This window comes from Cryptomeria japonica, chromosome 3 (assembly GCF_030272615.1).
Source record: "Cryptomeria japonica chromosome 3, Sugi_1.0, whole genome shotgun sequence".
In the NCBI taxonomy this organism is placed as follows: Eukaryota; Viridiplantae; Streptophyta; class Pinopsida; order Cupressales; family Cupressaceae; genus Cryptomeria; species Cryptomeria japonica.
In genome coordinates, this window is record NC_081407.1 from 346764187 (window position 1) to 346783312 (window position 19126).

At 33.2% G+C, this 19126-nt stretch overlaps 1 long non-coding RNA gene across 3 annotated transcripts; it reads right to left on the minus strand.

The window, feature by feature from the left end:
- Positions 1-2371: 2371 nt before the first annotated feature.
- LOC131034814 (uncharacterized) lies at positions 2372-18466 on the minus strand. 3 transcript variants are annotated; one of them, XR_009372019.1, is made up of 6 exons: positions 18328-18466; positions 17558-17980; positions 17243-17441; positions 16526-16771; positions 15410-15479; positions 2372-2909 (listed from the first exon to the last, which is right to left on the minus strand). It is a non-coding gene; the product is annotated as an uncharacterized LOC131034814 (long non-coding RNA). The 3 variants fall into 3 exon arrangements; XR_009372020.1 differs by lacking the exon at positions 18328-18466 and having other exon boundaries at positions 17610-18139; XR_009372018.1 differs by lacking the exon at positions 18328-18466 and having other exon boundaries at positions 17558-18137.
- Between the last annotated feature and the right edge of the window lie 660 nt (positions 18467-19126).

Sequence of the window (19126 nt, forward strand, 5' to 3'; positions counted from 1 at the left end):
CATAAAAATTTGTAGAAAGAGAAAAAAAATTATTTAAAAAAAAAAGGTCATTTCCATAGCACAGAGATATAGAGAGCAAATAAAATAGAGTTTAACCCATGAATTGTAGAAATAATTTTTTGTTGTTTATATTCATATTGCTAATTACACAGGCAAATATTAGCTAGGTCTATGAAGTAACCGAGATCAAAAGTTAACAAACAAATAGTAAAAGTGGAAGCCATTTTGAAGTGATCCAAGAATTTCACTGTGATTATTTTGAAGGGTTAATTCAATATTTTAGAGAGCTAATCATATTCCACAATTGCAATGCTTTCTATCGAAGCAACAAAAATCATTTGGAGAAAAAATCAGCAAACCAAAAGTATAAGATTTTTTTTTTTAATGGGTAAAAATTTGGATTTTAAAAGATAATAAAAAACTGTAGAAAGATAAACAAACTACTTTTTTTAAAAAACCTAGGGGCATTTCCATAGCATACAGATATAGAAAGTAAATAAAATAGAGTTTAACCCATGATCGTACAAAATATTTTTGTTGTTGTTTATATTGATATTGTTGTTTACATAGGCAAATATAACTTTTTAAAAGGGTAGTCACCAAATACACCAAACAGTTGTGTTTGTGTTTAGTCTGATATCAAAATTTATCAGTCAGAGATCCAGCTTTTGTTAGAAATTTAGTAAAAGTGGAAGCCATTTTGAAGTGATCCAAGACTTTCATTGTGATCGAGGCAAGGATTTTTCTAGGGGTATTTCAATATTTGAGAAAGCTTATCAAATCATATTCCACAATTGCAATGCTTTATATTCCCTACTGGCAATTGGTAAGTCTTTTATATGGGGTAGAATTCAACAAAAGGCATTTGTTTAGCTGGAGCAAAAGATTAGCAAGCCATTGGTTTTGGCAATACCTAGCTTGCAACTACTATTTTAGGTAGAGACAAATTTTAATGATTGTGCATTGGAGGTTGTTTTATTACAAGTATGTAAGCTTCTTGTCATTCACATTTATTTCGTGGAGCACTTTAGATATATTGCTCACATAATGAATTGTATGTCTTTGTTTGAGCAAAAATTAACTATATCGGTTATAAATTAAAAATCATATATCAATATGTATATATATTATGTATGCCTTCAGACGTTTAGTGTTGTGGTAGAAACACTCCATTAGTAAGGCAACCACCAAGGTTCAAACCCCTGTTGGGCCATTAATCTCGCAAGCTTTCTACTTTTGTTGGGTCGATGAGCTTGTGGATTTGAACAAGTTAAATGTGGGGAATGATGACCCCCGAAAATGGCCTCATGGGAAGAGATCTTCTGTAAGTGGTCCCTTTAAGATCAAACCAAGCTAAAACCTAAGATTCCTCCATAAAATTTAGCGGTTAAAACACTTGCTTGGTGAAACCCCCACCAAGGTTGAAATCCCCGTTGGGCCACTATACTCGCAAGCTTGGTACTTTCATTGGGCTAGTGTATTCGCATCAGAATCAATGGGCTGGGGTGTGCAAAGAGCTCGAGTCCTATCAAAGCCATGATTTAGAGAAGATTTTTCAGCTGCTTTGATTCTATCTCATATGCCCCCACAATTTGGAATGATTGAGGCTCTTTCAAATTCGGTTGATGATCGCCATTGCTCCTACCACTCCTTTATTTAGGGGTTTTCAAAGGTCAAAAAGAAAACTAAGGGACAAAATAACAAACTTTTTCAACATTGATTCCAAATTGGCTTTGATTCAGTCTCGGATCAACCCTATTTCTAGCAATTCAATAATTTCACGAGTTTTTCTATAGTTTTTACAATGATTTTTTTCAAGTATTTTACCATTTTGGGGGGTTTTTAACATGATTTAAATGTGATTTAAATGAAAAAAATCAATGAAAATTGGGTCAACAATTTTTGTCTCTGGATTTTTTCGAGGAATAAATCGGCTAGCTCCATTCAGGATTAATCCGGTATAATCGCAATTTTTTTGTAGACTATTGCTTCTATGATTTGAATAATGACAATATAATGACAAAGACCATAGCTTTGATATGAAGAATTTAAATTTTTTGATGGGAGAATAAAAGAAGTTGAAGAAATTGAATGGAGAAATATACCTAATTTGAATTTCAAAAGATTACAAAAAAAAATTGACTCCCAGATTAAAAGACTACGTTTGAAACAAAATAAATAAATAAAAATGAAATATTAAAATTATACAAAAGCAAGAAGAATTAACCTAACAGGCATTATTGGGTGTCCTCCAAAGCTTTCTTTAAAGCTACTTATAAATATCGTGCTTTAGATTTACCTGCAGCAATTGCGGAATTAATACACATGCCATGTTGCAAATGCAAAAATGAGAAAAATTTATGCCATGTGATACTTCATAATCTGCCAAGCTTTTTGAAATTTATTTTTATTACAAACCCATAAAGTTTATAAGACCATAACACCCATCCGGTTAACTTGAATGGCATATCAATCCATCTAATCCTCTGCTCAAGGGAAAAGAGAGTACACACATACACCAAACCGGTCATAGAGAACTTAAATCTAAAACGAAGTGACACAAATCAGGCCATGCACTTTGCTTTAAAGGTGTCGACATCAAAGTTCCAGAAAAGATGGAGAATGCAGCTGCAGACATCATGAAAAGCAGGGGCATTCGATCCAATGATCCAGAGTACACAAGCATACATACTCTATATTACAATAATTAATGTGACAAAAAACCAAGATGTATGCAATCCAATGCAACAGCTGACCAATTTTTCGAAAGATAATGGCAGTTAGGAAAATATTCTTCAGAAGGTAAAAGAAACCGTAAAATAAAACGGAGTAAGACTCAACCCAGAATGTAAGCAATTCATTCCATCAGCTAGACTGAGTTTCTTCATAAGGTAAATTGGTAAAGTAACCTGCAAAATATAATAAAGATGTTAGGCTCACTTTGACAGTGTCCAAACAAAAGCTTCCTTCCAGAAAAACCATTCAATGCAGAATTCAAATGAAGCAGTCACTTCTTGCTAAGAAACTAACTCATCAGAAGCAAAAGCACATAGAACAACAAACAGAAATGAGAATGTTTAACAATGATCCAAGAACATGAATCCCAATAGATCTCAGTAAGTGCCTAACTCATACCATGTAGCATGATACAGTACGAAACAAAAAGATACTTCTTATCTAATCCACACAATATCAGCTATAGAAAAAATTGATCACGTTTGAAAATCATTATAACACTTGGTGGAGACCATCATATTGTACAACAGATTTGTATAACACGTTGTACAACAGATTTGTACAAGTGCAGCATAACCTAAACTGCAAAACAACTCACTGATAGCCTGTGCACATGAAGTAATTGATACAGAGGATCTAAAATACAACGGCTACATGACATAAGTGGACATTTTATCTCCTTTTTAAACATGTACAAGTATGCATCACCTTAGACATTCAAATAGTAAATAACTACATCACAGCAAAGACATCCATATACGATTATCAATTATGTCATACAGGGCACAAGCTTGCGCTCTGTCAAAGCATGTTGCAATGGTGATTACTGGTGCACTGTGGGTCTCATTACTAATAGAAGGATATAGTTTTATTTAGTATCTCAGGAACTAATAAGATGATCAATATGAGTACACTCCATGATGTAATGTGGTTAAAAAGTTTGCTTCAGCTATTCAAATGCATGCCTTAGGTAATAAGAAAACTTAAAAATATATATATTCATGCATATGTTGTTAAAATTTGAAAAGATAAACATATAGACCTATATTCCACAGCGTTTCAGGGAGAGGGTGGCGGGCACGCAAGTGACACGTTTCAGGGATGGCAGTAGTAAATAAATCATGATAGCAGTAGTATAACAGCATAATAAACTTCAATAAAGTAGTATAACAGCAGTATAAAGTTATAAACTATATAACAACAATAAAATTAATTATGAGATCCATAACAGGGGCTGGTTTGGGAGTGGAGACCCTAATGGGTTTGAGGGGCAGCAATGATAATCTGCACAAGGTGTTAGATGTGAGAAAAATCCAACAATAGATGTCAATTTTTTTGTTGGATGATTAAAAAGATGAAGCAAAAATGAAAAAAAATACATTTATAGAACAAGTTTTTGCTGTTATACTACCTCTGGTGGATGCCTGGCTGTCCCCTCAGGCATCCCTGGCCGTCCCAGGGATGGCAGGGAGATGTCCCCTTGACATCCCATCATCCTCAAAATGGCAGGGGAACAGGGACGCCCAGTTCCAGGACCAGGGATGTATCCCTGTGTAACGCTTATGGTGCCTAAAATAATATTTGTGTGAAGGTTATGATGATCAGAAGTGCCAAATGACGGATGCTAGGTAGGAGTCGGTTCACACAGCAAATAGGTCAAATCAAGTGCTGCAACAATGCATTAAGAACACGTACACAGAGTGGCATAAAACAGAAATTTATTAATTATTATGACGATTTACAGGTATACACTTGATACCTTTCGTTATATATCCCTTAGTGACAATTATCCATTCAAAATTGCCTCTCAATTACATGAATACAATTCTGCGATACTCTATAATATTTTCATACTAAGGGGAACCCAAGAAAAGTTTAGTCAGCTTAAAGGTTCTAAGAAATTCATCTAAACAAGCCCTAAAAATCCACCGTTGTGAACAACAAATTCCTAGCTCATTTATTTAATAAATACTTCATTTATCGATAAGCAGAGATATTTATGTAACTGGTTTATTTTCCTTTACATATACACATAGATACAGGCAAACAAAAATTAAACTCGGTTCAAAACAGAGAGGCAACATTCAAGTTTGCAATGTCATCATTACAAATATATAAAATTCAACTTTTCCTCTCTGTTTTGAACACACATTATGTGTATATACATATGTAATTCAAGTTTGCAATGTCATCATTACAAATATATAAAATTCAACTTTTCCTCTGTGTTTTGAACACACATTATGCATATATACATACATACATATGTATATACACATACTGCGCGCACACACACATATATAAAAGCTAGCATTGGAACAATTAAGTACCAGAGATTAAATGTGGATATACATTCCATTAATTAATAAATACTTCATTTATCGATTAGCAGAGATATTTATGTAACTGGCTTATTTTCCTTTACATATACACATAGATACAGGCACACAAAAATTAAACTGGGTTCAAAACAGAGAGGCAACATTCAAGTTTGCAATGTTCATCATTACAAATATATAAAATTCAACTTTTCCTCTCTGTTTTGAACACACATTATGTATATATACATATCACAGACACACACACATATATAAAAGCTAGCACTCGAACAATTAAGTACCAGAGATTAAATGTGGATATACATTCCATTAATTTTACTATTTAATTTTTCAGGTCACAGCTCATATATCTAGATTAGTTGTTTATTAAATGCTTCGTTTATTTAACTACACTAAATATTTTTAATTTATGCAAGTGGTTTATTTTACCTTACAAATGGATGCACATATATATCCAAAATTCCAAATTCCTGTGTCTGTAATTCTAAAGGGCGAATATTAAATACTTTTTCATCAACATTTTGGACTCGATTTGATATGAGTGTGTACATGCGAGTGTGTGCCTCAAACAATTCACATGCCTTGTCTATGTTTCCACATTTTGCATTATTGTCTACCAGGCAGTTTCAACTACAACATCTCACAAAATTCCTCTATCCTTTGTAACTTTAAGGATGTCTATAACCTGTTCCAAAGCTCCCTTTTCAGCACAGGCAGACAAGATGCGGGCAAAGGTTGTATAATTTGCCTTTGAAAGTGCCTACAGCTTCTTTGTGCATATCATGCAATCATGGCATGTCATGGGGCCACATTTCTTTGAGGAATTCAGTCAAAAAGTTCACATGCCTTGTGGTATACTTCCACATTTTGCATGCATGTCTACCAGAACAATTGCAACTACAACATCTGACAAAATTCCTCTATTATTAATGCTTTGATGGATGTCCATACCCTGTTCCAAAGTTCCCATTTTGGCACAGGCAGGGAGGATGCTGGCAAGGTTGTGAAATAATTAGACCTGCTAACTACATTTGCTCAAATATAAATATACTCACGCATATGTGCATGCATGTGTATTTTCAACAAGTCCATTTGGTGCATATCCTGCAATTATGGCTTACCATGAGACCAAATATCTTTTAGGCATTCTGCAAAACAGTTCACATGCCTTGTCTGTGATTCCACGTTTTGCATACATACCAAGGCAATTGCAACTAAAACATATATATACCCTCAACAAATCTATTTTGTGCATATCCTGCAATCATGGCATACGATGACCACATTTGTTTCAAGCATTCTGTCAAACAATTCACATGACTTGTTTATGCTTCCATTTTGTATGCATGTCTACAAGGGCACTTGCAACTACAACATCTGACAAAATTCCTTTATGCTTTGATGGATGTCCATACCCTACTCCAAAGCTCCCATTTTGGCACAAGCAGGAAGGATGCTGGCAAAGGTTGTGGAATTTAGCTTTACACCTGCCAATTGAATTTGCTTGAATATAAACACACAAATGCTATATATGTGCATACATACACATATATGTTTATATCCATGTATGCATGCATGAATACACATATATATACATACATACAGCATGCATGCACGCACACATATATGTGCATATATGTACATTTTCAACAAATACATTTTGTGCATATCCTGAAATCATGGCATGCCATGAAACAACATTTCTTTGAGGCATTCTATTTAAAAGTTCAGAAGCCTCGTTGATGCCTCCACATTCTGGTTTTTAAAGTACAAAAACCAATATAATGGTACAAAAACGAATGAATGAATGAATGAATGAATGTATACATGTATGTCATACATGACATGTATGTATGTATGTATGTATGTATGTACATGTACATATATAGATATATATATTCAACACACGTGTATGTATGTATGTATACATGCATACACGTGTGTATTTTCAACAAATCCATTTTGTGCATATCCTGCAATTATGGCTTACCATGGGACCACATTTCTTTGAGGCATTCTGTAAAAAAGTTCACATGCCTTGTCTGTGATTCTACGTTTTATATACATGTCTACCAAGGCAATTGCAACTAAAACATATATATACCCTCACCAAATCTATTTTGTGCTTATCCTGAAATCATTGCATGCCATGAGACCACGTTTCTTTTAAGGCATTCCTCCAAAGAGTCAACATGTAATAACCTTTGCTGCAATTTTATATTAGATTTACAAGATTCTATTAACCCAACTCAGATTTGTTTTGTGCTTATCCTGAAATCATTGCATGCCATGAGACCACGTTTCTTTTAAGGCATTCTTCCAAAGAGTCAACATGTAATAACCTTTGCTGCAATTTTATATTAGATTTACAAGATTCTATTAACCCAACTCAGATTTGTTGTTGTGTAGCTAGGTCAGATCCCTTCTAGAGCCGACCTAGTGCACAAAATGCCAAGTGGCCTGACGGCCTTGGGATTTGGATATCTCAGTTGTATGAGTCTAATTTGGGGCAGGCCCTATTTGAGCGAACCACTTGTGTGTAACTTGTGATTAAGTTAAATGTAACTTGCAACTAAGGGAAACTCATATGTAACTTGTAATATATAGGTCTGACCCTATCCTTAGCGCCAAAAGTATATGGCCGACTTGAGGTCTATTAGGAGGTATTGACTCATATATATGCAAGGTCATGATTGCATCAATAGACATGAACTCAATAACATGATTGCATCAATAGACATGAACTCAATAACATGAAGGACATATAGTGTGCTCAGGGGTGACGATAAGAGCTTATCGTCTATGGTTGGTGTAGTGTCCCTACTTTGAAATATAATTTAATAATAAATAATTAAAAAATTAAAATACAAAAGAATAAATATAAAAATTAAAATTAAACTATAAAAGAATATAATTAAATATAATTAAAATTTGATTAAAGCTAATGAAAGGTCAAAAGGCATGAAATGATAAGATGTGACTCCCTCAAACGTGAGATTTAAAAGGGAGAAGAGAAACTCATTTGAGGGGGGAAGAATTTGGAAATAAGAAGTGCACATCTGATTTAAATAAGAAGTGCAGACCTGATTATGAAAGGTTATGTCCCTTTCAAAGGGCAGAAATAACGAAGAGTGCACTCTTTCAAAAGGTGCTAATGGTGAAAGGGTGTGTCTTTTTCCAAAGGGCATGCATGATGAAGAGGTGACCTCTCCCTCACATTGAGAGATATAAAGGAAAGGAATCAAAGCACCCAGCAACATCACCATGCATTGGATCGGATCAGAAATAGTATTAAGTTACAAGCAGTAGCATCTTTGTTCTTGGTGGTATGCATGGGGATGTGTTCAATATTTATGCTTAACATACAAAGCCTGATAATGTTGTTATGCAGAATTTAATAGTAATACTAATATAAACTGCAATATGTACGACAATCATACTTAATTTCATATATATTTATTATACATGAGAAGTTAGTATACTTATAGTTTCATTCAATAGGTTAAGTCCCAAGATAAGGTGGGGATCAGCGATCCATAAGCCTTGAGGGTATAGACCCAAGATAGGTAAGGGCTTGGATCTATAAACTTTGAGGGAACCTATTGTATTTGGTCTCTAAGTGCTTTGGTAACATACATAAACCCTTCTCCCTTAAAATTGAAGTAGTAGCAGGGTCCGATATCTATATTAAGAACCATGAAAAATGAAATTAATCATTTAATGAGGAAAATAAATAAGAACTTGCTAATAACTAATTGAAGAGAATCAATCAATTTTAGTATATTGAAATAGATCAAGTAGGGGACATTACAGTTGGGAAGGCAACAGATCTGATGTTTGCCTGTGGTTAATGAGCACTACCACAAAAACAACAGGATTTACATTTTTTTGCAACCAAACAGTGAAATCGGGTATGACGAAAATTGCACCAATGAACTTATAGACACTTCAAACCCTCATAAAAACATAAGATTCTGCAGAAATTTTGGCATTGTAACAGCATGCAAATATATGTTTATGACAGTCTACAAATCTGCCATGAAGCGTTACAAAATAGACTCCAGAAATGGAGCTCAAATCTTCACAAATCCACTATAAAATCCAAAATACCCTCCAAACACGTCACACTTTCCCACAATAGAAAGATACATGAAAATAAATGTCTAACAACAGCCAAGAACAGCAATATATGCTGTTATTACCAGCAATACAAATCTAAAAAATGAACTAAGAAACTCCAACACACTATCTATTACAACCCCTGTCAAAACAACACACATAAAGTCTCTTTGAAGCACAACTCCAACCCCTGAATGTGATTGCCACTGGAAACTTGTAAACACACTACCTACAAGCCTCTATCCCCCTAGTTTATCAGCCTGGAAGATCACTCCTTCCATGGTTTCTCAGCCTCTGAAGAAAAAGAACAAAACCCGGTTAAAAATGATAAGATAGGGGAAGAGCACTTGTAGTTGAGCATGTATGAATAGTTGTGAGGGTTGTTGATACTTTTTGTTCCAATAATAGTACAAATCAAAACTATTGTTTGAAACATAAAATATCAAATTTTGTGTGTTTATATCATAGAAACGGGACTCGGACTCGGACTCGGCAAGGGTGACTCGACTCGAGACTCGGATCGGCCAGGACTCGGCAAAGTGAAAAACCCAAGAAATTTAGCGATTTTTAAGGATTTAAAACTTGTTTCATGCACCCTTTATTAAACAAACCTTAAATACACAATAACATCATCAAATAGAAGTTAATTTGATCACATACATAAGTATACATCGATCACATTAGTATAAACGCAAATTGGAGCTGAAGGAAATAGCAACCAATAACCATAGATATATAAATAGTGTCAAATGTAAAAATATTACAAAACTCGTGGAATATGAAATCCATGACATCAAAATTCAAATGTTCCAGTTCCACACATATATCAAAAGTAAAACAACTACAAGTCTATGGCTCAGAGGAGCCTGGGTCCTTCTGACAAAGGCGTCTAATCCATGACTCGGCCATGACTTGCCAAAACTCGCCATGACTTGCCGAGTCCAGGTCTGAGCCACCCAGGACTCGCCGAGGGTCACTTGGCCCGTGACTCACCGAGTTTTGGCGAGTCATGGCGAGTCACAAAACTCTGGTTTATATATTAATAATTACAATACATTGTGCCAATAGTCTAAGTCACAGAATTCGCCGAATTTCAACCATGAAGTTCAAAATTCGGTGAACTTCAAAACATGACTTAAAATTCGTTAAAATTCGTCTCATATTCAAACAGGTATAGGACATAAAAAAAATTTCAATAAAATATATTCAAAAAACGTGGTTTTACCACTTCAATTCATTGTTTTCCCCATTTGGGCAGTTCCAGGCACGGACATTAGAGATCCTTCTAGCAGGGATGGTGGGTCAAGATTAACAAATTATTGCAAGCTCATACTCAGGCAACGCCCAGGTTTGTGCATAGGTGGAGCCGCGGAACATAAGCGAATGAAATTTTCGTGCGTCAAAGCGTATTTTGCAGGATTATGAATCGGCATCTCTAATATATCTTGAATGTTTGAGGTAAATTAAAACCGTATTAAGAGTTTTCCTAAGTTGCAAATTAAAATCGTATTAAGAGTTTTCCTATGTTGCCGAATTAGATGTCTTCTTGATATATTTGAATAAAATCATAAATTAAGATATGTCTTCCTACTAAAGATATGTAAAATCGTAAATTAGAGGTCAAGATTAAAATCGTATTAGAGGTCGTAAAAAAAGATGTCTTCCTACTACGCATATCTAATATAGTTATTCAAATATATATATCAAAGTTGCATATTTGATATATTTATGATTTATATAGTAATAATATTTAAACTTATTTATATTATAATATTTTAAAATTTATCATAATTTACAATATATTCAAATTTAAATTAATATTATTTTAAATATTTATTATTTATATTTTAAATATTACATTTTTATAAGGCGAATTTAGTTCGAATTTTTTTTCCATTTTTTTTTTCCTCATCAAATTTTATTGTTGCCGAATTCGAACCTTGTGACTTAGCCAATAGTTGTGACTTTAAAGTTGTTATTGCTATGAAATGTACCATTAGTTGTAAAAAGCAACCAATCATGTGATGTCACATCAGCTGCACAAGTATAGGGGCCTCTTTTGCATGACTATTGGTCTCACTTTTTGGGGGGCTGTTTTGGACACCTTTGCAAAAAGCATGCTGATGTGGCACCATACTTGATGATGTGGCCCTGAAACCTTAGTTATAAGTAGGGGACTTGCCAAGTAAGCTGCTGTAAAAAAATGGGAGTGATTTGAAATTTCCAGGTAGGATTTTGAGAAGCTCGAAGTTAGGTTTGAGAAGCACAAAGTTAGGTGCACAACTACTGGGTCCTCTCCCCTAGAATGAATCCCAAAAACAAGTAGAAATCACTATAAAAGGCATAATATTCAAAAAGCACTTTTGGGTGCCAAAATCCCCACGCCAAAGAGGAGGGAATCTTGCATTTCAAAATTTGTAACCGAAATGCATCTCCACTTCCACCACTTGAATAGAAATTGCCATTTTATCCAGCTTCTTCATTTAAACTCAAGAAGACTAATAGCTGCTAATTTTGAGATTCCCCAAAACCCCTTGCCATTTCTAGCTCCAATTAATTTAAAATGCCATTTAATAATTTGACATTAAAATCTGATTTGATTATTTCTCCATTTAGAACATTATTTCCCAAATTGTTTGCGAGACTTGACTTACTAATTTTGGACAAACTGACCTACTATTAATAGTAAGTTTTATTTTGAAAAGGGGACATGACACAACATGCCTCATTTATACCTCCACATCTTGGTCTTTAACAGTAAATAAGTGAAGAATGCAATAAGTTTACATATGAAAATAAGTTTACATATGAAGATGGTCTGACCTCTACCATTCACTATATGTGAAGATAACTCTGCCAGCCATTGCATTTACTGATTTACTGCATCAGCATTAGCTAATATCCATTCGATACTAAATAATTCTGTGCAAAAGTTGTCATGAAAATAACCTCAAGAACAGGGGAAACACAATAAACAAAAATTTAAAACCACTAATAAACGTAAAATTCATTTCACAGTTCAAAATATCTCTACATGGAGAAACAATGTAGAGAAACAAATAGGATCTAACACTAGGTATTAGAATAATATCCTATATGAAAACAGCCATAGATAATAATTTGTGTCATGCTGTGAACAATGCCAATTAGAAAAAATGGGCAGAGTTTGCAGGAAAAATATTACATAACCCGACCAAAGCAGAATTCTTTTAAAAATGAGATGAACCAAAACCAATCTCTCCACAGCTGGTGCTTCAATCTATTTACAATAAAAATATTAGGTTTAAGAGCTTCGAGACAAGATTGTTGCAGCCTCTTAAATGAAAATATTGGAGCTACTAGATTCTTGAGCTCAAGACAAGATTTTTGCAGCCTGTTAAATGAAAATATTGGATGCGAGTTAAAATTTGTTTTCAGACATGAGGTAAGGAATGTTTCAACTGCCTGAAAGTTGTTTTTCCCAGTGTGAGATACCATTCCGGGTTAAAGCTGCTACAAAATATAGCAGATCAGCTAAATATACACATACTTGTGCATGTACATGTGTGTGTGTGCACCCTTCAATGGATGTCTAAAGCTCATATCAGCTAAATATACACACAGGCAACCCATAATTTAAATTTGAGGCCTGAAATTTGACGGTCATCCTTACCTATAATATGAAAATCTTATGATGATTTGGTCATTTCAATATCTTTCATTTGATGTTTTAAGAAAAATATTATCTATCAAGAATATATTTAATTGATGAATAATTTTCTATAAAATCTTTTATATTTAAATATTTTTTTATTAATTTTATAAATCATAAATATTAAGTATGAAAAAAATATTTTTATTATTAATAAAGTAATGCAAATAATCTAGTTATTATTTTAAAATATATTTATATGCATAATTTAAATTAACTAATTATTTTTTAATGGAAATTATAATTTTTAAAAACACCACTGAAAATAAAACATATAATAATCTAATATGAAAGAAGAAAACTATTTTATTTTTATTAATTTGAAATTGAAATACAAAACATTAATTAAATCAAATGATAATCAATTATAATTATTAATAAAAAGTGACAAAATCTTAAATTTTATCTATTATGACAAGTTTTTAAATTCATATTTAAGACAATCTTATTAAAAATATTTTTAAAATTCAAATTAACTAAGTTCGTAAATTCAAATAAGAAAATAGAAACCATTCTAACAATTCATATAAAAATTAGAAACAATTATATCCCATCTTTTCAAAATACTCTAAATCAATTTGTATTTTATAAATATTATAAATTAATATATATTAATATTATAAATTAGAGGACTATATTGTATTTACCTATAATAAATTTTTATGGTTTATTATATATGCAGTTTTATAGAAATATAGCATGTCAATTCATACAGTCTAATAAATTTGTAAGTTGTCATATACAGTCTAAAAGTGGAAAAACAGCCACATAGACCATCAAATGCCATGCCTGGACCATATATAAGGCGAGACATTTTTGAGCTAACTCTATATTTATGAGTGTTTTAAGTGTGTGTATATATGAGTACATGTACATGTATATATATATATGTATACATACATATGCACATGTATATGTATACAAGAAAATACAATCTCATTTACATAAATCAAGGCTACTTAATAAATGCAAACGATAAGTATACAATTGACCTAGATTAAAACAAGAGAGCTGGTGCAAAACTGGGTCATGAACCATACTTAGCACAAGAGAATGACACTAATATATACATTATAATATATGCTTGGTACATTCTAGGGACTGTATAGCCACTTACGTCAATATGTAATTGTATTTTGACAATCCACCAAGATGGGGCAAAACTACATTTTGACATAGAGCTTAAAGAGTTGGGTCAACGTACCAGCTTTTTTCATGGCCCCAATGTAAAAGTCAACACGACATGATCATCATGCCAACTCTTTACAGTGATCAAAAACTAAAATTGGGAATGACACGGGTTTAGTTCATGTCCCAAATTTGTCCCATAAAATTAATTTAGGTTAGTTGTGTATTATTGTTTGCACTTATCTAATTAGTCTGAATTATTTAAACGAGATTGCATTCCCTTAATTATACACACACGCATAATCATACATATCACAGCACACATGAGTGTCTTACAATTACATGCATCCTCATAATACATATGCATATCTTCATAGACATATTTATAGTCTCATAATATCTTCATAGACATATTTCTACACTCATAAATGTACAAATACGTACACACTCATTTATCTATATAACTCATATTTATACATTTATGCATACACACTCATTTATCTATATAACTCATATTTATACATTTATGCATACACACTCATTTATCTATATAACTCATATTTATACATTTATGCATACACACTCATTTATCTATATAAGTCATATTTATATATTTATGCATACACACTCATTTATATATACAAAGCATGTACACATATATATAAACTCGTATATGTACATATACATACAAATACACATATATATAACACGTATAAATATACATAAGTAAATATCAAATATGTAAAACAGATTTTATTCCCTCATGATGGAATTTTTTCATCCAATGAATAGTAAATGATTGAAATGTTGTTATTTACTTAAAGCCAAGGCAAAAAAATTTTAAAAAGGGGATTAACTCTTAACTCCATAAAATTTCTGTCAAATGTAACAACTTTCCGTACTAGTATTTGAAAATATTATTAATTAACAAATCTATTTTTTGGACCTTTTTATACGAAGACAATCATTTGAAAACTAACCCATAGAGATATACTTCACATTCATTTATTTCTGTATATATAACAATTTAGGGTATATATCCCAGAGATCATAGAATAAAAAGGGAGGTGAATTGTGAAAGGGGAAGCAGCCAGGACATGGGAAAGCTGTGGCTACCTGAATTTATTAAGCGATTTTAATTTATATTTGACTAAATTTAGATAGTAATGTCCACTGGTTAAAGGAAATATAGTTTATTTAGCCATTAATGCGCTTTAAACTTATTCGGAAGTCAAGGGCATGAATAGAATTCAATCTTGATTGACGTCATGAAATATATTGAGAAAATGAATTGTGATAAATGCGTGATGTGAATAATGAATGGCAAAGTAGATGAATTTGTTTAGATACTGTCAAACTTCATAGTCTAAGCAAGGATTCATAAAAAAACCCTTACCTGCCTCTCAGGTGCGCTGTGCCAGCCCTGCTCTTTCAAAGTTCATGTTCTTCGCAGCACCACCGTAACACTAACAACATCCCACAACAAAATGTTTGTAATTGTAGCCCTTTCTATCTTTGGGGCAAAAAACCTAAATTTGAAATTAAAATTATACACAAATTTAGCATTTGTTTTCGGGGAAAAAATCTCAAAATTGATACAGAAAATAAACACTGATAAAACCCCCAAAAAAATGTCTCTGGCAATATGATTTAAAACTAAAATCCTAAAGAGTGAGTCTATTTGAATATAACATGGAAAGCAACATTTACTTAAACCCCAGATTTCCTCAAACGACACTGATAAAAGCAATGGAGGGTTAACAGCTTTTGTATTATAAATAAAGGGTTTGCAATAAAATAGCGGACAATGAAACAGAGCGAAACATGAAATACAAAAATATCCCTCACATTTTAGTATTTGTCTCGTCAATCTCGTCTGACACGATGAATGAGGAAAAATGCAATGTAAAACACAGGTCACTTCAACTCTGATGCAAAACAGCAAAGGCGAGTGTACAATTTATTAATGGTGCACACTCTAGCTGTCACGCTCTTCGTCGATATTAGGGATGATTATAAGCCACATTGGGATTCGCCTCTGTTGGGGTTGAAGGAATGGTAGTACTGGAGACAGGTGCTGGTTCAGACATTGGCTTGGAAATTCGATGCGGTTCCCCATTATAAGTTCTGGCGTTCAAGTAGGCTATGAAAGATTATATGGAAACACAAACACCACTTTTTCTAATGCTTTAAGTAATCAAATGCAATTTATATCAATTTTAGAAATTATTTGGGATGAGTCCATCTTTGAATCCAAGTTTTAGAAATTTCAGTTCAATATAATTTTTATTAGTTCCTGCCGACAGGCAGAAACTAATGCAATCGGTGTATACATTTTTGTTTTCAACCTCCTCCAATGAGCGCTCAGAATTTTTAGAGCTTCAATGCTTTTGGAAAACTTAAATATTTAAATTGGATTAATAATTAATATTAAATTATTTATATTTAATATGATTTGTCAATGCCGCTGAAACATTTGATTAAATGAAATAAAAAATAAGAAAATACATACGGGAAAAAACTTTAGACATATTGTAATAATTAAAGCCGAGCTGTAAGGCGAGCTGGAAATCTGGGTTGTTGCAAAACATCTAATCGAAAATCTGTAAAAAATCTTTGTACATTAAATGCCATTGAAGGAATTTGGCAGAGTTCATTTAATTTTTAACTTTCGAACAATCTGGAGTAGTCATGAGCATTCTCCCGTACTCATTAGCATTGTGTGTTTCAACTCTTCTGCAACTGATCGTTTATTTTCCTGCAAGCCAAAGAACAACAACAGACGAGTGAAACCGTTAGTGACAAAGACAAGAGACAACATTTCAGGCGATTAGCAAGGTGAGAAATGTAAATACAGTTTTCCCACTTTTCTTGTTACATTCTTTATTTTCTACTGATATGTTGGGTTTCACTTTCATCTTCTTTTACAATGAAAGCAATACGGGAATTTTTGCTAATGTAGCAGTGCTCCTTTGTTACAAAAATCCAATAGCCAAATTCACTTATAACAAACTAACTAAAAAACATAATCTAAATTAAACTCCGATCAATTTCTGTGATCTGTGTCCTCTTCTACCATATTTTTGCAAAAACAATCTACTGATTCAGCCAGGGTTTTGCTTCTATCAAATATCTATTTTCTAAATGATGCACAGAAGAGGGCTTTTAAAGCTAATCAATTTGATAAAACAATTGTTAAAAAATAAATAAAATAGGGTTAAAAATTTACAGATGGTGACATCGCCGTCGGCGCTGGTAAGCATCTTATCCATGCCCTTGGGACCGAGGGAGGTGCGAAGGATCCTCGCAACAGCCCTCGCGGCTGCAATGTTAGCCTTGCGCATCGAGCCCCTTCACTCGGGTCTTCTGTTCCTGCTCCGTCAATTTTATAAATGGTCTTCCGAATTCGTCAAATGCCAACGCCATATCTGAAAATACAAACACTTAAACCTTAGCTTCGCTGGAATGTATTCTAAACCCTGCGGAATGAAGAAAACACATCTGCAAAAATAGAAGTGGACTTGAAGATAAAACAAAGCATAACTTGGCGTGGATATTAAAGAGATCGTTTCCGGAATGAGATTTAAACTGTATACACGCAAAGACGAAACCCTAGATGTCTATGTGCTGCAAGTGAGGCTTTATATCTCTCTGCTCCCGCTCGCTTTAGAGTAAACGCTAGAAGCTTTGGAATCCGATGAAGTATTTGCAGCAGAAGGTCGAGGCGCATATGCAGTCTTGTTAACCTTGAAATTGATTATTTTCCAGAAGTTTCTGGGAATTTAAGTTTTATTTTTTATAAACAAAATTAGCAGCAACTTCAACAGCGTCTTTCTCAGGGATTGAAGCTATCAAGGACCGCAGACCATGATCTTGCCCCCTGTTAGAGTTTTCTGTCGCATTTGCCGTCATTCAACCGAGATTTGGCCACTTCCAAGTGCTCTTCAAAGACCCTCGGAAAGCAGATCTGCAATTAAATAAAATCTATTTAAAAGCAAAACCCATTTATTCAACATAGGCGTGATTTGTAAATGATAAGAGCCTTTCTAACACGCAACATGTCTATATACACATGTAAGTATCTCCTCTACTACGTGTTAGTGTGGTGTAATACAAATATTTCATTATTTTGTTTCACAGCTTCAAAGCAGTCCTTTTTTTCCAAATAAATAGTTGTCCAATACAAATCATTTCATGCATTTCAGTTTATTGGAAACAAATATAGAGGGAATTCACGCATAAAAAACAATTAATTCAACAAAATTAAACACTGAAAATAATAAAAAAGAGAGACAAAATCATAAAAAAACACACCTGGCAGCAATTCAGTTATGCTAAATGGGCGACAAATATAAAAAACCTATTGCAAATGAACATTATTGATAATCTCCCTTCTGCTTGAATACATAGGCAAGGCTGGCTCCAGACGAATGCACTCTCTGACAAGAATATTATACAATTGTGTTCAAGTGATGTTTACTCAACAATAGTCTTATACGATTATGCTTTTCTCAAATAATCGTGCTAGTTCTCAACCTTCAACAAAGTGTCAAAACTGTAGGCTAGGAAAGAAGGAACAAAGATGAGCCTTGCACAAAGCAAAACAATGTCACAACTTACTACAGAAATGCATAGTGGGAAGTTCGGCAAATGATGAGATTTGGAGATTTTCGAGGAACAGAAGTGCAATCAGAATTTGAAGATAAGGAGAATAGTAGGGTTATTGTTCTTGTACATGGTGTGGATCAATTATAGAACTTTTCTAATTTTAATAGGTTCTGTTTTTTATTCCTGACAATTGGTTATACTCCAAAATTTAATACTAAATAGCATTTGTGAAACAAGTCAGAAGTGGTCAATGGTGATGATTCTAGTTGCTTAAATCTAATGTGAGTGCCCCTTAAAACTATTCTCACTTTGGCTATTCTAGCAGATACAAAGCCTCCATTTCTGGATGGCCGTGTTGTCTTCACAAAACAGGCAGAGCCTTAGATGTAAAAAAACTCAATGAAATAAGAGAGTATTATTTCATTGATTATTATTTTTGACACTATATTATTTCTAAGTAGTTTATTTTATTTCAAAGAATAATATAGTAGTTTTTTTTTATATT